Source organism: Lolium rigidum, chromosome 6 (genome assembly GCF_022539505.1).
Source record: "Lolium rigidum isolate FL_2022 chromosome 6, APGP_CSIRO_Lrig_0.1, whole genome shotgun sequence".
In the NCBI taxonomy this organism is placed as follows: domain Eukaryota; kingdom Viridiplantae; phylum Streptophyta; class Magnoliopsida; order Poales; family Poaceae; genus Lolium; species Lolium rigidum.
The window spans coordinates 5,682,582-5,699,797 of record NC_061513.1 but is presented as its reverse complement, the minus strand read 5'-3'; the positions used below and the strand labels follow the sequence as shown (position 1 = coordinate 5,699,797).

At 46.7% G+C, this 17,216-nt stretch overlaps 1 long non-coding RNA gene across 1 annotated transcript; it reads right to left on the bottom strand.

The window, feature by feature from the left end:
* Window positions 1-12,416: 12,416 nt before the first annotated feature.
* LOC124659041 lies at window positions 12,417-14,585 on the bottom strand. The gene is made up of 3 exons (XR_006989421.1): window positions 14,542-14,585; window positions 12,743-12,983; window positions 12,417-12,630 (listed from the first exon to the last, which is right to left on the bottom strand). It is a non-coding gene; the product is annotated as an uncharacterized LOC124659041 (long non-coding RNA).
* Between the last annotated feature and the right edge of the window lie 2,631 nt (window positions 14,586-17,216).

The window sequence follows — 17,216 nt, the reverse complement described above, 5'->3', positions numbered from 1 at the left end:
AGAGGTAACCCTTTGTGACACTTGGTTGAAACATGTGCATTGCGATGATAATCCCGGTAATCCAAGCTAATTAGGACAAGGTGCGGGCACTATTAGTATACTATGCATGAGGCTTGCAACTTGTAGGATATAATTTACATAACACATATGCTTTATTACTATCGTTGACAAAATTGTTTCTTGTTTTCAAAACCAAAGCTCTAGCACAAATATAGCAATCGATGCTTTCCTCTTTGAAGGACCTTTCTTTTACTTTTATTGTTGAGTCAGTTCACCTATCTCCTCTCCACCTCAAGAAGCAAACACTTGTGTGAACTGTGCATTGATTCATACATACTTGCATATTGCACTTGTTATATTACTTTGCATTGACTTCTATCCATGAGATATACATGTTATAAGTTGAAAGCAACCGCTGAAACTTAATCTTCTTTTGTGTTGCTTCAATGCCTTTACTTTGAATTATTGCTTTATGAGTTAACTCTTATGCAAGACTTATTGATGCTTGTCTTGAAGTACTATTCATGAAAAGTCTTTGCTATATAATTAATTTGTTTACTCATGTCATTTACATTGTTTTGATCGCTGCATTCATTACATATGCTTACAATAGTATGATCAAGGTTATGATGGCATGTCACTTCAGAAATTATCTTTGTTATCGTTTACCTGCTCGGGACGAGCAGAAACTAAGCTTGGGGATGCTGATACGTCTCCGACGTATCAATAATTTCTTATGTTCCATGCCACAATATTGATGATATCTACATGTTTTATGCATACTTTATGTCATATTTATGCATTTTCCGGCACTAACCTATTAACGAGATGCCGAAGAGCCAGTTGCTGTTTTCTGCTGTTTTTGGTTTCAGAAATCCTAGTAAGGAAATATTCTCGGAATTGGACGAAATCAACGCACAGGGGCCTATTTTCACACGACGCTTTCAGAAGACCGAAGAGAAGACGAAGTGGGGCCACGAGGCGGCGCCACAGTAGGGCGGCGCGGCCCAGGTGCTAGCCGCGCGGCCCTAGCGTGTGGGCCCCTCGCGACTCTCCCGACTCTGCCCTTCCGCCTACAAATAGCCTTCGTCGCGAAACCCCCAGTACCGAGAGCCACGATACGGAAAACCTTCCAGAGACGCCGCCGCCGCCAATCCCATCTCGGGGGATTCAGGAGATCGCCTCCGGCACCCTGCCGGAGAGGAGATTCATCTCCCGGAGGACTCTACACCGCCATGGTCGCCTCCGGAGTGATGAGTGAGTAGTTCACCCCTGGACTATGGGTCCATAGCAGTAACTAGATGGTTGTCTTCTCCTCATTATGCTTCATTGTCGGATCTTGTGAGCTGCCTAACATGATCAAGATCATCTATCTGTAATGCTATATGTTGTGTTTGTTGGGATCCGATGAATAGAGAATACTATGTTATGTTGATTATCAATCTATGTGTTGTTTATGATCTTGCATGCTCTCCGTTACTAGTAGATGCTTTGGCCAAGTTGATGCTTGTAACTCCAAGAGGGAGTACTTATGCTCGATAGTGGGTTCATGTCTCCGTGAATCTGGGGGAGTGACAGAAATCCCTAAGGTTATGGATGTGCTGTTGCCACTAGGGATAAAACATTGATGCTATGTCCGAGGATGTAGTTATTGATTACATTACGCACCATACTTAATGCAATTGTCTGTTGTTTGCAACTTAATACTGGAAGGGGTTCGGATGATAACCTGAAGGTGGACTTTTTAGGCATATATAGATGCATGCTGGATAGCGGTCTATGTACTTTGTCGTAATGTCCAATTAAATCTCACTATACTCATCATATCATGTATATGCATGGTCATGCCCTCTCTATTTGTCAATTTCCCAACTGTAATTTATTCACCCAACATGTTATTTATCTTATGGGAGAGACACCACTAGTGAACTGTGGACCCTGGTCCATTCTTTTACATCGAATACAATCTACTGCAATACTTGTTCTACTGTTCTCTGCAAACAATCATCATCCACACTATACATCTAATCCTTTGTTACAGCAAGCCGGTGAGATTGACAACCTCACTGTTTCGTTGGGGCAAAGTACTTTGGTTGTGTTGCGCAGGTTCCACGTTGGCGCCGGAATCCCTGGTGTTGCGCCGCACTACATCTCGCCGCCATCAACCTTCAACGTGCTTCTTGGTTCCTACTGGTTCGATAAACCTTGGTTTCATACTGAGGGAAAACTTGCCGCTGTACGCATCACACCTTCCTCTTGGGGTTCCCAACGGTCGCGTGATGTACGCGTATCAAGTCGCCACATGTTTTCTCTTGTCTTTAGATGGTTGATTCATATCTCAACCCTGTGTGATCCATGATGTAATCTTTTGTAAAACATACACTTAAACTTAATAATCATCAATAAAAAGCTGCATGCATCACTCGATGCAGAGGCTGGGGGAGAGTCCCCATTTCGAAAAACAAAACGAGTAATGATAATAACTCATTAGCTAGTAGACAACATGAAATAGGTCGAACGAAGGTAAAAAATAAGAGTTTGCTCAGATCGAACTAATCGAAACAACTAATTCAATCCACGACTCCTAGGTACACGGGGAACCCCTTATTGGATCTGAACAATCCCCAGGCGTTCCCACGGATGCACAACTTGTCAACGACGACGGCAACAAATGATGCTCCAAAGATGATGAAGACGATCATGGTGACAATCCAGACGACCAACATGCCATGCTAGACACCCGACGTTTATAAGAAGACCAACGAAGACGGCAGAGGCAATGGCCAAGAGGAAGGTCAACAAACCTACATAGCATAGTTGCCAGTAGTTCTCGTTCAAGTCGTCGGGTTCGGCGGCCACAACGAGGTCATCCAAGTCACCGTCAAGGTTAGGGTTTTGGTGGTTGGCCATGTTGGCCCACTCCTCAGATCCCATGTGTTGTTGATACACGTTCGGTTCCGAGCCTGCCGTGAATATCGGCTTGTGAATTAGCCGGCCATTATAAGGAGTTTTTTCACTCTTTTTTGGGAAATTTCTGCACGAAATAAAGAATAAAACGATTACTACGGCCACCATACATCCCACTATGAGGCATTGAGGCCCGTGCTCAGTCGAGTAAATTGCAAAAATCCACCACCCCAATTGCGCAACAAATTCAAAATCCACCACTTTTTTAAAAATTTGCAAAATTCTACCAACGTTGCGGCAAGGCGGTAATAGTAGGCTTGTTGTAATTTTATTGGTAGACTATAGCTGTTCCTGTTCTTTTCTTGTTTTGTACTTTTTCCCACGTCCTGCCCTTGGTAGACCATATTAGTGGTGGCCCCAAATTATACATGTATCAGGGGTGTTTTTCAAATAAAGTGCCTCTAATTGGAAGTATTTAGAAACCTTTTGAATAGTGCCCCAGGAACAAGTGCCTCCAAATCACTATCGTGTATATGATTTTTCTTTTGCATGTGTTGGCAACCTTTCTTTTCAATTTAGTTTGTCACTGTTATAACTAAGGAATAAGAGAGAAATTATGCAATAAGCCAAAATATTCAAAACAAAATGTGTTGCTAACTAGTTTGCATATATTAAGGTATTATTAAGTAAATACATGTCAAAAATGTGTTAAGTAAATAGTTACATCTATATATTTACTACGACCGATTGCCGATTTTTTAGATTCCTTAAAATAAAAAAAGGAAAATAGAGTTTTCGGACTTTCAAATTTCGACGTACTTTTTTTCCCAAAAGGGCTCACTTTAATTTGAAACTAGCCGGTGCATCCCTATTCTCCTTTCCCCTAGCCTCCGGTGCCCTTCCTCTACCTTTCTACGGTGACCTCGAGCGATCACCACCTCCGGATCCCCTTCATTCGGAGACCGAGGAAAGAGCAGATCACACCAACTGTTGGGACTTGTTTTGCAGAGAACCACAACAATGATATTTCTTTGCACCAAACACCAATGTTTGGGGAAACGATTTGCACAAAACACAAATATTTCAATTAGGAGTCTTACCGGAGAATTAACCACATTAGGCCCACTTTCATAATCAAGGCGGCATGCAACATGGATTTCACAAGCTCTTTGCTGGACATAGATGAACAGAGGAGTTCAATCATGGTCAGCAGCAGCACCACAGCTCCGAGGCGGCAAGCGTCCGCAGGGAGGGGCACGCCGGCGGAGAAGGGACCTCTCCCTCACCGGCCCACTCCGAACCTCTCCCATGGACATCCTTTTGGGTGGCGATGTTGTTTCACGATATCCGGTGTTAAGAGAATCTTCCCCCCCCCCCCCCCCCCATAATGGTCTCGGTAGCGATTTGGGGACTGGAAAGTGAAAATGGGCTCACACCGGCGCCCCCAAATAGCGTCAGCGCTTTTCCGAGCCCAATAGAAGCGACGGCAACCCCCGTGCTGGCCCCTTGGCTAAGGGCACGAATCGGGCGCGTCGGCGCCTCGCGAGGCGAAATTTTTCTTCCACGACGCCGCGCGGGAAATTCTCCCGCCACGACGGCGAGTGGGAAATTCTCCCACCACGACGCCGCGCGGGAAATTCTCCCACCATGATGTCGCGCGGGAGGTTTCCCACCTCGCCGCTGGTCTATATTATCCCTCCTCCCCCGCCTCATTGGTGCAAAAATCTAAACCCTAGAAAATACCACAATGGTCGATTCGTGGGAGGAGATGGTGCTAGAGGCGGCCGTAGAAGTCGTGGAGGAGGACCCGCAGCTCGCAGAGTACAAGGCGTGGGAAGAAGCAGCGCTAGTGGCGACCGTAGATGTCTTTGTCGCGGACGAGAAACACCGGGAGGAGGTGCGGCTGCAGCAGGAGTGCCGGTTGGAGGTGCGCCAACAGAAGGAGTGGGAGCAGCTTGCGCTGCGGCGGTCGACGCTGGAGGAGCAGCAGCGTCAGGATGAAGTCTACGAACGGCGGTGTTTGGCGGAGATGCAGCTCCGAATTTCGCCGCCTTGCCGATCTCCTCCGTATCTTCCGCCAGCTCGTTCGATTCCTGTTCCTCGCCATCCCCCAGTGCTCATGTATCCGCCACCGCCATCCCGGCCACATCCCATGCGCCCTGCCGCCGTTTCCCTCGTCTAGACAACGTCCCTGCACTTCCTCTGATAGTGCTAACCCCCCCCCCCCCCTCACCGTTGATGTCGTGCTTTGTACTGCCGTCCACCACCGCTAGCGTGAATCACCAACTCACCGTCATCCGTTCAGTCTATTCGATCCAGGCAATCAGCGTCGCCGGGGGAGGGGGGCAGATTATAAAATGTCAAGCGTGGGACCAATTAACTAATGGCTATCAAGGCGGTTAATGGTGATTTTATGTGTTCTGTGCAACGTTTACGACAAATACTGGTGTTTGGTGCAAAAAATTCTAGTGGTTGTGGTTTCGTGGAAAAGAAGCCCCAACAAGTGGTGCTATGTGCTAAAACCTCTCGGAGACCACACCCTCTCCGGCCACCACCTCTTGTGACCACCTTCCTCCTATGCGAAGCCAGGGACCACGGTGGCCACGGTTCCCGAGCAACGATGTGCGACGCCAACGGCCACGGTGGTCACAATTCCCGAGCAATGACCGAGTCTTCTGAAAAAATACCGTTAACACACCATCCTGGCGCGCCTTCGGTAATAACGCTACTGCTGGCGTACCAGGATAGTGCGCCGGCGACAAGGCACTACCACCAGCGTGTTACCGCTGACGCACGTTGGTGCATCAGCGGTAGGCTTATTCCTAGTAGTGGAAATTGGGGCAGGCGGCCGTTAGTTGGCAGGGGCGTGCGAGCGTCATGGCAGGAGGCAGGTCGAGTGCGGCAGGCTGGTGGCGAGTAGGATGCGGGGCGAGCGGGCGCGACCAGCGGGAGGCAACGGCGAGCGGGCGAGGCCAGCAGGCGGTGTGTGGGAGGCGGGGTGAGCGGGCGCGGGCGGCTGACTTTGAGAATTCGGCAGGTGAGCTGCTCGATATACTAATAGAAGAAGATTTGGCTCAGTTAATCAAGGAAACCGGGCCCAAAAACCATACAGAGTGGCCGAGCTTATGAGGGAAACCGGCCGAAAAAACCACACAAAAGTCGGGGCCTCATCGCCCACACGAAACGAGACCACCGACGACCAAACACACACCACCAAACCCGGAGCCGCTGCTCCGACGTCCCCTGCTCGGAGGCGAGCCGCAACACCGCACGGCGTGGACGACCTGTAGCCCAAGCTACCAAGGCGACCACCCGCAGACCACGAACGTCGTGCCATAAGATCCGGGGCCGCCGCCCCGACTTGCCAGCCACACCGACCACCCCGTCGCGTAGGCCGGGCCAACGAGCTCGCTACCCATGTAGCACGAACACGCCACCCAAGCCTTGCAAGACCATGACCACACCCCATGGAGTCATCGCTGCAAGACCATCCGAGGCCGCCGCCTCGGCGCACGTCAACCGTCCGGGGCCGCCGCCCCGGCATCCACCACCCTCGACGACAAGGCAACCAAGCAGCACAACAACCACACATCTACCACACCACGAGGACTACGGACTCCAAAAGCGGCGCCTTCAAGAAGGTAACGGCACAGTGTATCGCCGCCGCCCGCTCCAAGGAGCAGAGGTTTTCACCCGGAGAACGCAAGAACTCGCGATAGTAGGAGACCAAGCTCCCCGACGAAGCCCTCAACAGGGAAAACGGTACCCAAGAGCACCGCCAACATCAGCACCAATGGTGTGAAGCTTTCGCCTGGAGTGTCAGCGCTGTCGTCTGTCGTCGGGCCCATCGTAGGCCCGGCAGAAGAGGTGTCCAGCCGAGCAGGCTGCCTTGTTGCCGTCCACCAAACAGAAATCGGAGCTGGGAGGCGCCCATCGGGGCCCGCAGGGGCCCATCTGAGCCCGCAGGAGCCCGCCCAACAGAGCCCCGCGCGTGAGCTGCCGAGCAGCAAAGGCCGCAGCCGGCCAGCATCCCGCCGCCAGGGCCGGCGCGTAGAGACGGCACGGCGTGGACGACGCAGACGCGACGAGGGGACGGCGGCGAGCAGGACGGCGGCGGGCCACGCACGGAACCAGCGTGGACGACGGCGACCTCCGGGACCGACATGGTGGCTTCCCTCCGAGACGGCCATGTGGGCGGCTGACGATGGGAGGGATGTGGGGTGAGTGGGCACGTCTGATGATTGAGGTTCTGCCTGTGCACGGTGTCAGGCGGAGCGAGCGGGCCAGTGGAGAAGATGTAGGTACAGAAGTAAGAAAAGTATAATGAAAATAGGAAAAAACGCTGACAGATGGGGCCATTTAGTGGTATATTTGGGAATATATTGTTGTGACGTCTTCTCTTACAGGGTCTGATCTACACAAGGCATTTTTGCCAGCAAAACGCCTTTTCTCTAACCCGCATTGCGCTGTTTTGCAGTTTACAGTTTACATTTGAAGGGGTCCGCTAGAGATGCTCCAAGCATAGTAGTCTCAGATCCACCATAATCAATAAAGAACAAATGAAAAAAATTATATACCAATTAAATATTAACCCAATCATCACCTTGGCTGCTCATCTTGCTGTGGTTTGCCATCATAATTATTCTCGAGGAAGAAGAGATGGATCAGGGATGAGGTTGACGATACACATGTCTCCCGGATTTTAATGTGACGTCGTCTTATTTCCTATGAATTTCAGCGGGTCCTAACATTCTAGGTAAACACACAAGTTCGGAGATTGTTTAACAAACAAATTAGTTGATTTGTTAAACATTCTCCAAACCAGTCGTCGTGCGTGTATACCGAGGACCCCTAGAGGCCAAGACTAGCAACATGCCAACGCCAAAACAACACCACAACGCCTGCGAAAGTGATGACGGTCGATAGCCACGCAGGCCATGCCGCATAGCACCCCACACCCGCTGTCCTCGTCCTCTACAACACCTCCACCACCACCGTCCTCGGGGACAAGGTTCTCAATGTTGGCAATCTCCCGCTTTGTTGTGTTATGCACATTAAGCTAATGTAACATTATAGCACTCCATCTCCGGTAAACAAAAAAAGTACTAAAAGCAAATAAGATAGTGTTCCGCAAAAATATATTAAATTAGATAGTGCACAATTATATAATGGATAGTGATAAGGATCCCCCAGAGGATTCCCCCCCCCCCCTCCAACCTCCGACTTCCATGGGCAACATGGGTCCAATTTCAGGTAAAACCTGAATTTTCCTTTGTGGAAGAAAAAATCCCCGGTTTTTGCTTTATTGGAAGAAAAATGGTTCGACTAAAACAAAAATAAAAAATACCTGCCGGACACCGACCTTGTAGGAAACTTTGCCGGAGACATAGACGGAGCACCATACTTCGTCGGAGAATCATCGGAGAACTCGCAACAACATTTGTGTAATAAAGTAGCAACATAGCATACCAATTGTAGCCAAGGAAAAAAAATAGTGCGCTATAACAAAATAGCGTCGGCTGAAAAATACGCTATTAGCGTGCTATAGCATGCTAATAGCGCGCTATAGCGCCGAAATGATGTAGTGTGGCATGTCCAAAAACGCTATAGCATGCTATTAACGCCGAAATAGCGCGCTATTTTTTTCATGATTGTAGCAAAACAAAATATTATTATAGCATTTCAAATCCTACTATAGCAAAAGTTGACCTTGCCAGAGACCTCGTAGCAACAAAATTATACTGTACTAAAGTAGTAGAATCGCAAAAGCATTGAAAAAAAAGAGACAAATACTATTGTAGCCTCACAGACCACCGCCGGTAGCGCCACCAGCAGACGGGTGGCAGCCGCACCAATTGCTCATTGTAGCACCACTTCCCACCGATTGTAGCACCACCACTCACTCCTGGCAATGCCACCATCGTCCAGTGGTAGCACCATCACCTTCTTCTTGCAGCACCAGCGACTACGTACCATAGTACCGCCACTCACCGCTAGCAGCACCGCCGTTGCCTGATGGAAGGACTGCCTGTCATCACTCGCACTACCGGCGACCACCAACTATAGCAACACTGTCACCTCGTGGAAGCACATCGCCACTGATCGGTGGCAGCAACACCACACTACTTTCACAACACCGCCAAAACTCGCTCGTGTGGCAACCGCACCCCTGCACCGGTGCTCGGCATCTCGCAACGGGATCGAGATGGAGCTCGCAGCAGTTCCATCGGTGGCTCCATATATGGAACGTGGCAGGTATGTAGGGCGAGTTCGCCGCGTCGGAATGCTGTCACCAGTTACGCCGCCATGGACGGGAGGCCGTGGTCAGACATCCCGCCGGACGTGGTCCGCGAGATCTCCAGCCGCCTGTGGGCTGCCTTCGACTTCGTCTACTTCCACGCCGTCTGCAAGCCATGGAGCGGCTCCCGTGACCCGCCGTCCCTGAGGACAACCACGACCCAGTTCCTGCCATGGCTCCTTGCGCCCGCGGCCGAGAAAGAATCTGCCCACCTCAACTTCAGATCTGTCTTCGCCAACACTAGCTACCGCGCGGCGCCGGCATCTCCACTGCCCTGGAGAAACTGGGTGTGCCGCGCCGACGGCACCGCCTTTTGGTACTTAACCGTGGAGAACCTCCACCCTAGCCTCCAAGACCCTCTCACCGGACAAGTCACCCATCAGCCTCTCTTTCCGTGCCGCATCGGCCATCGTCTACAGCGACGGTACCACCTTCCTGCACACAATTATCCATGATTGCGCCATGGTTAGGTTCCAGACGGCCATCCTGAAACACGGCGACGCCGAGTGGGTGATTGTCGAGAAACATTTGAGGCAGTCAGTCCCGGTGAGATGTACGCGGCGTACCACGGCGGCAAGATCATGGTCACCACGCGGACTAAGCTTTGGCACGTCATCACGCTAGACAGCCATAATGCCGTCGCCGGCAACATGCTGATCCCGGAGCCCTTGTCTACCGGGCAGCCGGGCACAAACATGTACTTCTCGTGCGACCGCCGGCGCCACTACAACTTCCTCGTGGAGTCCCGTGGCGAGCTGCTATGGGCCTTGGTCCTGGTCTTAGCCTCTAATGACTACATTGATCAGAGATGGAGAGTCGACTACAAGCTCTCGCTGTCGGTGCATGCACTAGAGGAGGAGGGGGAGGACTCCGCGCCGAAGAAGTCGATGCGGTGGGTGAGGAAAGATGGTAGAAGCTTGGCCGACCGCGTGCTCTTCCTAGGGTGGCCCAACAGCTTCGCCGTGGATGCCTCACGGCTGGGCGGCAAGGACGGCGCTTGCGCCTACATGCCGTATTCTGGTAGGAAGGACTTGCCACGTAACCCGGTCGGCGTGTTCAGGTTCAATCTTGTCTCCAACACGGCCGAGTTCATCGACCGGCTGCCTCGAGAATGGAACGAGGGAAGGTGCACTTGGATCATTCCCCAACCTGTTATTACCCCAACTAGATGACCTGTTGCGCTATCGCGCAAGTGCAAATGAAAGCGTATTAATATGCCAATGAATGCTGACATATAGAACGGTAATTTAATAAATAATTTATTTTGGTGCTTAAATATTTTTTTTTGGTGACGGTTCATGTCTTGAGTTGCTATATACGCATCAAATATGACGTTTATTTCTTGTTCCTCTAAATTTTACAGAATTATACAGGATGTTTCATACCAAAATAGTTGTAAGACGATCTTTCATGTATTGGTCATTCAAAGTTAATGCGGAGAGTGTCCACGGTTCTATTAGATTCGCCTTCCATTTTTGCCATGAGATTTTGTTTTCCCATTTTATGCTATTGTCCATTGATATTAAATATTTCACAATTTCTACAACTTATCAGGCTTTACCGAAACCACATTGGTAAGCACCATATGGTATAAAACTAAATCATCAATATATCGCGTGGATGTCTAAACACAATAAGTAAGTTCATATCATTATATTTTAGCAAAGTAGCAACACATATCAACATTTATTTCTTCTTAAAACTAAAGCAATATTAGAGCAGTTTTCCAGATTCTAAATGATTTTTCAAATTTGGGTTTAAGCGAGTGCCCAAACTTCTCATTAAATTTGCTTTATTTAGCAAAGTCCGCAAATCGTTCTGCTCTAATGCATTATTGCTACACATGGAAAGAGAAACAACATCCTCAATCTGTTTTTTTCTGTCAAGAGCCAAGCTGGATCTGAATAACGAACAAACATTACTGAAGCTGGATCGACAACCAAACTAAAACAATCAGGTTACCTGAAGAAGCATATCCTCCAACTCTCAAATTATCTTAACAACCAGCAGTGCTCACCATATCCTCCAACTCTCAAATTATCTTAACAACCAGCAGTGCTCACCAACTGTTTGTAAGCTGTCACATCGTTTAACTTAAACCATATAAAAAACCATACAGCAGCAAATGCTTCGAGCAAGACTCGTCAAATTTCAGTCTACTACTTGTATGGAAAAAGTAAAGAAATTGTATTTGACATGTGAGGATCGATCATGTGATGAGAAATTCAGCTAGTAAATATCACTTGTGCATATAAATTCAAGATCCCGATGTCCCCGTCCCGCGCCGGAGCTCCGTCCCCGTCCCGCTCCGGAGCTGGGCTGGCGCCCTCGACGTCAACGGTGAGCCCGCATCCCCGCCAGCCGTCCGAAACATAGGAGCATAGGAGTCGGGGCCTCCAGGAACAGGGGATGCGGGGCAGAGGCGGAGCCTCCAGGAGCAGAGAAGGCGAGTTCCCCCGCCGGCCGTCCCCCGCACCAAGTAGCTTCGTTGCCGCCCCTCATCGCCCCGCCGCTGTGGCGCTGTCCGCAGCTCCCTCCCGCCGTCGCTGCTCCGCTCGCCGCGGGGTCGCCTCACCTGAGGCTCCAAGGAGGAGAGCCGCTTGCCGTCGCTGCTGCGGCCGCAGGAAACGGTGGAGAGTCGCACCTAAACCGAGCATCTTGGAAGGTTTGCTCCATCCACATGCCCTGCCAATTCCTGTCAAATGACAACTGTAAGGTTTGCTCCATCCAAACTGTTCTCGGCCACTGAAGTTTAGACTGAATGTGAACCTCTGAACTCGCTGTGGTTGCCATTTGCTTGGTCCATGAGAGAAAAAGCTGACTTCTACCGGTATTCCATGATTTCCGGGAGCATATCTTACGGATGCGGGAACGAGAGAGAGAAAATTCGTGCTGCCATCCACATCCATGTTAGATGTCTTATACTTAGATACCTGAAGATCGGACACTTGTTCCATTTAGTCCATTATAAATCGCATTGTAGACTTATATTAAAGCATTAAAGACAACTCCTAGAAAACAATTTTGTTCAAGAAGGATGCATAGCACAATAGCTGCAATATCAGTGCTATGCAAAACAGGTTAATGGAGACAAGGAAGCAACATAAAACAACCGGATAAATATTGCAAGGTCAAAATCAGATATCTGTACCATTTGTATCCGCCGAGTTACAAATGTTGGAGAGTTGCATGGGGTCCGAGGTGTGGTGAAGCCTTCAATAATCCAAGTATACACTCCATGGTCATCAAAGGTGTTGCTCTGCTGAATATACAGGTTTTCTGAAGTAGTATCTGTTGTTTTCACAGTGATAACCTTGATAAATTCTACACCAAAAATGCATCCAGAAGGCAAACTCTTCAGCTTCTTAAGAGGAATCATGCAGATATCTTCTGAGAGTGGGTTCAAAGTCTCGAATGGTCGATAACTGCACATCAGATGGATAGCTTCAGTGTCTTAAAGAAACTTGTTGTTGAGCATGCTTTCTGTATACCTGGTCATATACAGAAATATTTTTGTAGAGATATTTACAGCTGTACCTTCTTCGTAAGGACATAATTATTCTTTGAAGAGATATTTGCAGCTCTACCTTGTTGTTGAGCATGCTTTCTGTATATCTGGTCATATACAAAGAACTTGAAAACTGACTAAAATATTTGATGGAATGGAACCCCAGCACCAGTATCAACTGTCAGCGTATCAGGCTTAGCTTCTATTTGTCGATCGCCAACTCCAGATTTCCCATTATTTGCATCTTCCCCTCCAGCTCCAACTCTGAAGCTGAAAATATGAATTGTTCCTTTGTCAGTAGAGAAACCAAGGAACACACACTTGCACATTCATATGAAGCATTAAGAGAAACCAATGAAATAAATAAGGGATCATCTATGATGCATTACTGATAATTTTTGTTCCTTTTGATGCATTACTGTTTTTTTTTGTTTCTTTTAGTGCAGGTACGACAAGAGGAGATGGACCTCGATCTCAACTTGCCTCCACAAATGGTGATTTATTTGGATCTTAACTTTAGTCCACACGAGGAAGAGGAAGAAGATGTACAAGTACCCGAAGCCGAAGATGTAGAAATACCCGAAGCCTTCCTAGCATGAGATCCAAGAGTGGAGTCAACCTATGTAATTGTGTCAAGCATGGTGTAAAAAGCGTCGCTTAGTCATCGCCTAGGCGACGCCTAGGCGACAAGGCGCTCCTCCTCCGCTTTGTAAAAACGGCCTCTTTAGGCGCCTAGGCGTCCAAAGCGCCCGCCTAGGCGCCAAAGCGCCCTCCCTCCTTAAGGCGCTAAGGCGTCGCCTTAAAGACCATGGTGTCAAGTGTATATATGACATTAAGCAATTGTATATATGTGGTCTGAATTGGTGTCCTAACATTGTCCTATGTGTTCATTATATTCTGTACAAAGAAAGCGGGGACTTCTACTTACACCATGCCCAAGGAATGGTGGCCATTATATTCTGAATCGGTCTCCTAATATCTTACCATTATATTCTGAATTGGTGTCCTATCATTAGTCTGAATTGGTGGCTCTCTACTTATACCATGCCCAAGGAAGCCCAAGTCAAGATGGAGTAGGAGGATCTTGGTGTTTATAGAGCATTGTGCTTATCTATCTACTCAGTCATCCGGAATTTCACTCTTTGCAATTCATGACATCTTTGCTAGCAAGCTATTATTAGCATCGAGTGCAAAACTACAAGAGAAAAACAAATTGATGTATCCATTGGTAGTCGAAGCACTTACTTATGAAGGAAATACTTGTCTCAAACCTTACTTAGGGAAGGTTTCTTGCATTCAACAACTATATAGATGGTTGGTTAATGCGGAACCACATCTTTATCCAAAAATAAACTCAACTTGTGACAGTATAGGTATCCAGTAGCACAGTACTGGATGAGGGATAGCATCCGGAGCAGGAACTATCAATACCCGGATGAGTACAAAAATGGAGTATAGAAATCGTTGCTTTACTGCTTGGCCACTAAAATAATTCTCCTGAATGAATCTAAGAACTGGCCAGTAAATGGAAGAGAACAAATAGCATGCTCAACATGTTGTTTACTTGTTTGATGAAACTAAATCGCGGTAAATACAACTTCGGCACCATTCACACAGGAATTACTCCATGTGCCAATAGTTACGAGGACAAGGAGGAACGAGAGGGCTGCGACCGAAACAAAGACGAGTTAGCTGAGTACGGGCGTACCGCGACGGTTGGCTGCGGCGGCCGGCTGCTTGCTTCGTCGTCGGCGCCTCCACCGTCGATTAGGAGGCGTCAAAAGGAATTGGTGACCGAGGCGGAGCAGGGCGTGCGCCATGGCCTTACCGCAGGAGCTGCAGATGGTGGTGTGGCAGCAGCCCGTGCCGTAGAGATAGGACGCCATGGACTTTGTGCAGGATCTGCAGACGGTGGCGTGGCAGTAGGCCGTAGAGGTCGGAGGGAGTAACTTTTCTTAGTTCAAAAGAGTGTAACGAATAGAATGTCAGGTAATGCTTGACCTTGATTTCCATATTATGCAGCAATGCATGGATAGTTCATAAATAAAATAATACACAACTAAATCTGAAATTAATGAGCGCGCTACCATGGTAAAGGAAAAAAAAGGTAATTGATTGCTTCATATTCAAGGCTGGTATTGATTTGAGCTGCATTTTTATTATAACGGTTTGAATGTATATCACATCTACTAATTTATGCCAGAGTTGGAAAAATCACTGCACCAATATTCTAAACGAAATCTTGCAAACAATAAAAGTTATAACATCAACAAAGCATCCTCCAGAGTTTTCATGTTTAGCTCATAATTTAATTAAAATGTCAAAAATGACTAAAGTTGCACAAAAGTTCACTCCATGCAATAAAAAAATCTGTTCTGGACATTACACTGAACTGACCGCTGCAAGCAAACCGTCCAGCCAAACTGCACAATAGATACTCTATGGAAAGCCTGAAACATATTCTACAACTTATGTTTCAAGAATAATTTGAAATTATGGATAGAATTCAAGTAAAAGATTAGTGTCTTGAGGCATCAGCAAGAGTACCTCCTCTAGCTGAACCTAGGTAGAGAAGGAGCTAGCGAACTGCAGATTAGTTCTGTGCTAGAAGTCACAAAACTGATTCTTGAAAACTAACTGCTGCCCTAGCTTTCGAATCAGTACATGAACGGAACAAGCAAACCATATCGAACCAACCATGCCACCATGATAAAAAAACATTAAATGAAGTGGCGGCATACTTGAGAAAATATATTATATGCAAATATAAAATAAGAATTGCAAAACACAAACAACTGCAAGTAGCACTCCACCTGTAATTGACATGAATAGAAAGATATGGAGTACTAATTTCTTAGAACTGCCTAATTGGACTGACGACATACATAATTTGGCAACACGTGGATTTGACCCGATAAAGTTTATGGTGTTTAAGAGTATGCCATGCTAAGAAAATGTACCTGGTGTGAGGCAACTCAAAGAACAACATACTCCAGGTAATATTGATCTTTAGAGGATTTCATACATAAGAAAACATTCAGTTATAGGGGTACGACAAATAAAATTCATAATCATAGGCATGTATCCAATTAACAATGTGAAAAAAATGAGAAGTGTGTACCTGAGGTGAGTGCCAATTGATACAATACTTGAGTATGTGACTTTCCAGACAAGCATGCATTTACCAGTTCGGTTTGACTGAAGAACAAAACACTGAGCTGAATCATAATCCTGGTTAGACGATGAAATGGGGGAGGAAAGCAGACCTTGGCCTCCAGGAAATTATTGCAGAGAGGAGGACGAAAATGTACAAAAGAAATCAAAAACTAATGATGTAAGCACGCAAATAAAACTCAAAACTTCTGAAATTACCAAAGGGACCATTTACATACAAAAGGAAGCTAAAAGCACCCCGGAATATTGTACAAGTAATGTAATAAACATGCTAAATATTGTATACTGTTGTGATAGCTTATAATTTTAATTTAGCACCACATAGTATGCATTTGATAAGATTTTGACACCTCAAAGAAACAAAGACAGAATGAAGACAAAGCGGTTTACCTATATAAAAAAATTGATCTGGTTTGAATCCATTTTGAGATGAGAAACACCAAATGGAAAGAAAAATCTTTGTAAAACAACAACAAGAAAATGGTGATAATAAGTGATATGAAGAACATACAGCCTGTTTTGGGTAACAATTTTGGATTTTGCGAGGTTTTGTTGATTTGGACGCGGAAGCAGTTGCCGTTGCTGGTGTACTTCTGCCGATGCAGTGTCATTCATGATCTTTCCGAGCTGGTCGCTGCTTATCCAAAGGCGTAAGGCTAATTTCACCGCTCCTATTGGTACGTACACCTCCCATCTGGTCGCTGTTTATCCTTGCAATTTGTTATTTTGGTTGCTTGAACATACCCAAGAATATGCTGACGTTCTTAATTTTCAATTTTAGTTTGTTTCATCTATATCTGTATTTAATTTTGTTAGCATGGTCAAAAGCCTTGCATTTAGATATATTTTTTTGTGACTGAACACAGCCTGGGACATATTCAAACAGATTGGTGCGTACAAAATAAAGGTAATTCAGCATCTAATTCTTCCCACCAATAGTGCAGAAATATATGGAAATAAATGATTACTAAGAAAAACTACTCACTGTCTATCCATTTGACAATTGACATCATATAGAGATTGCCATGTTAAATAACCTGAGTACATGCGCTTACTGGAACAAAACAGGAATACAAATGGAAACCAGGGTACTGATAATTGGTGAGCGTTCTTGCTTACCATATCAGATGCACGCTGCATCTGCAAAATTCAACAGGCAAGCTGCTGTACCTTTTGCTACATGAACAACTTGAAATTTTAGCCTGTAGGAATGGAAATATACACTAACTTTTTCAGAATCCAGAATCTATGTGTGGTGCATATATAGGCACCTAAAAAACTGTTGGTCAATAAAGTGTATTTTATATAATTAGAGATACTACGAATCCA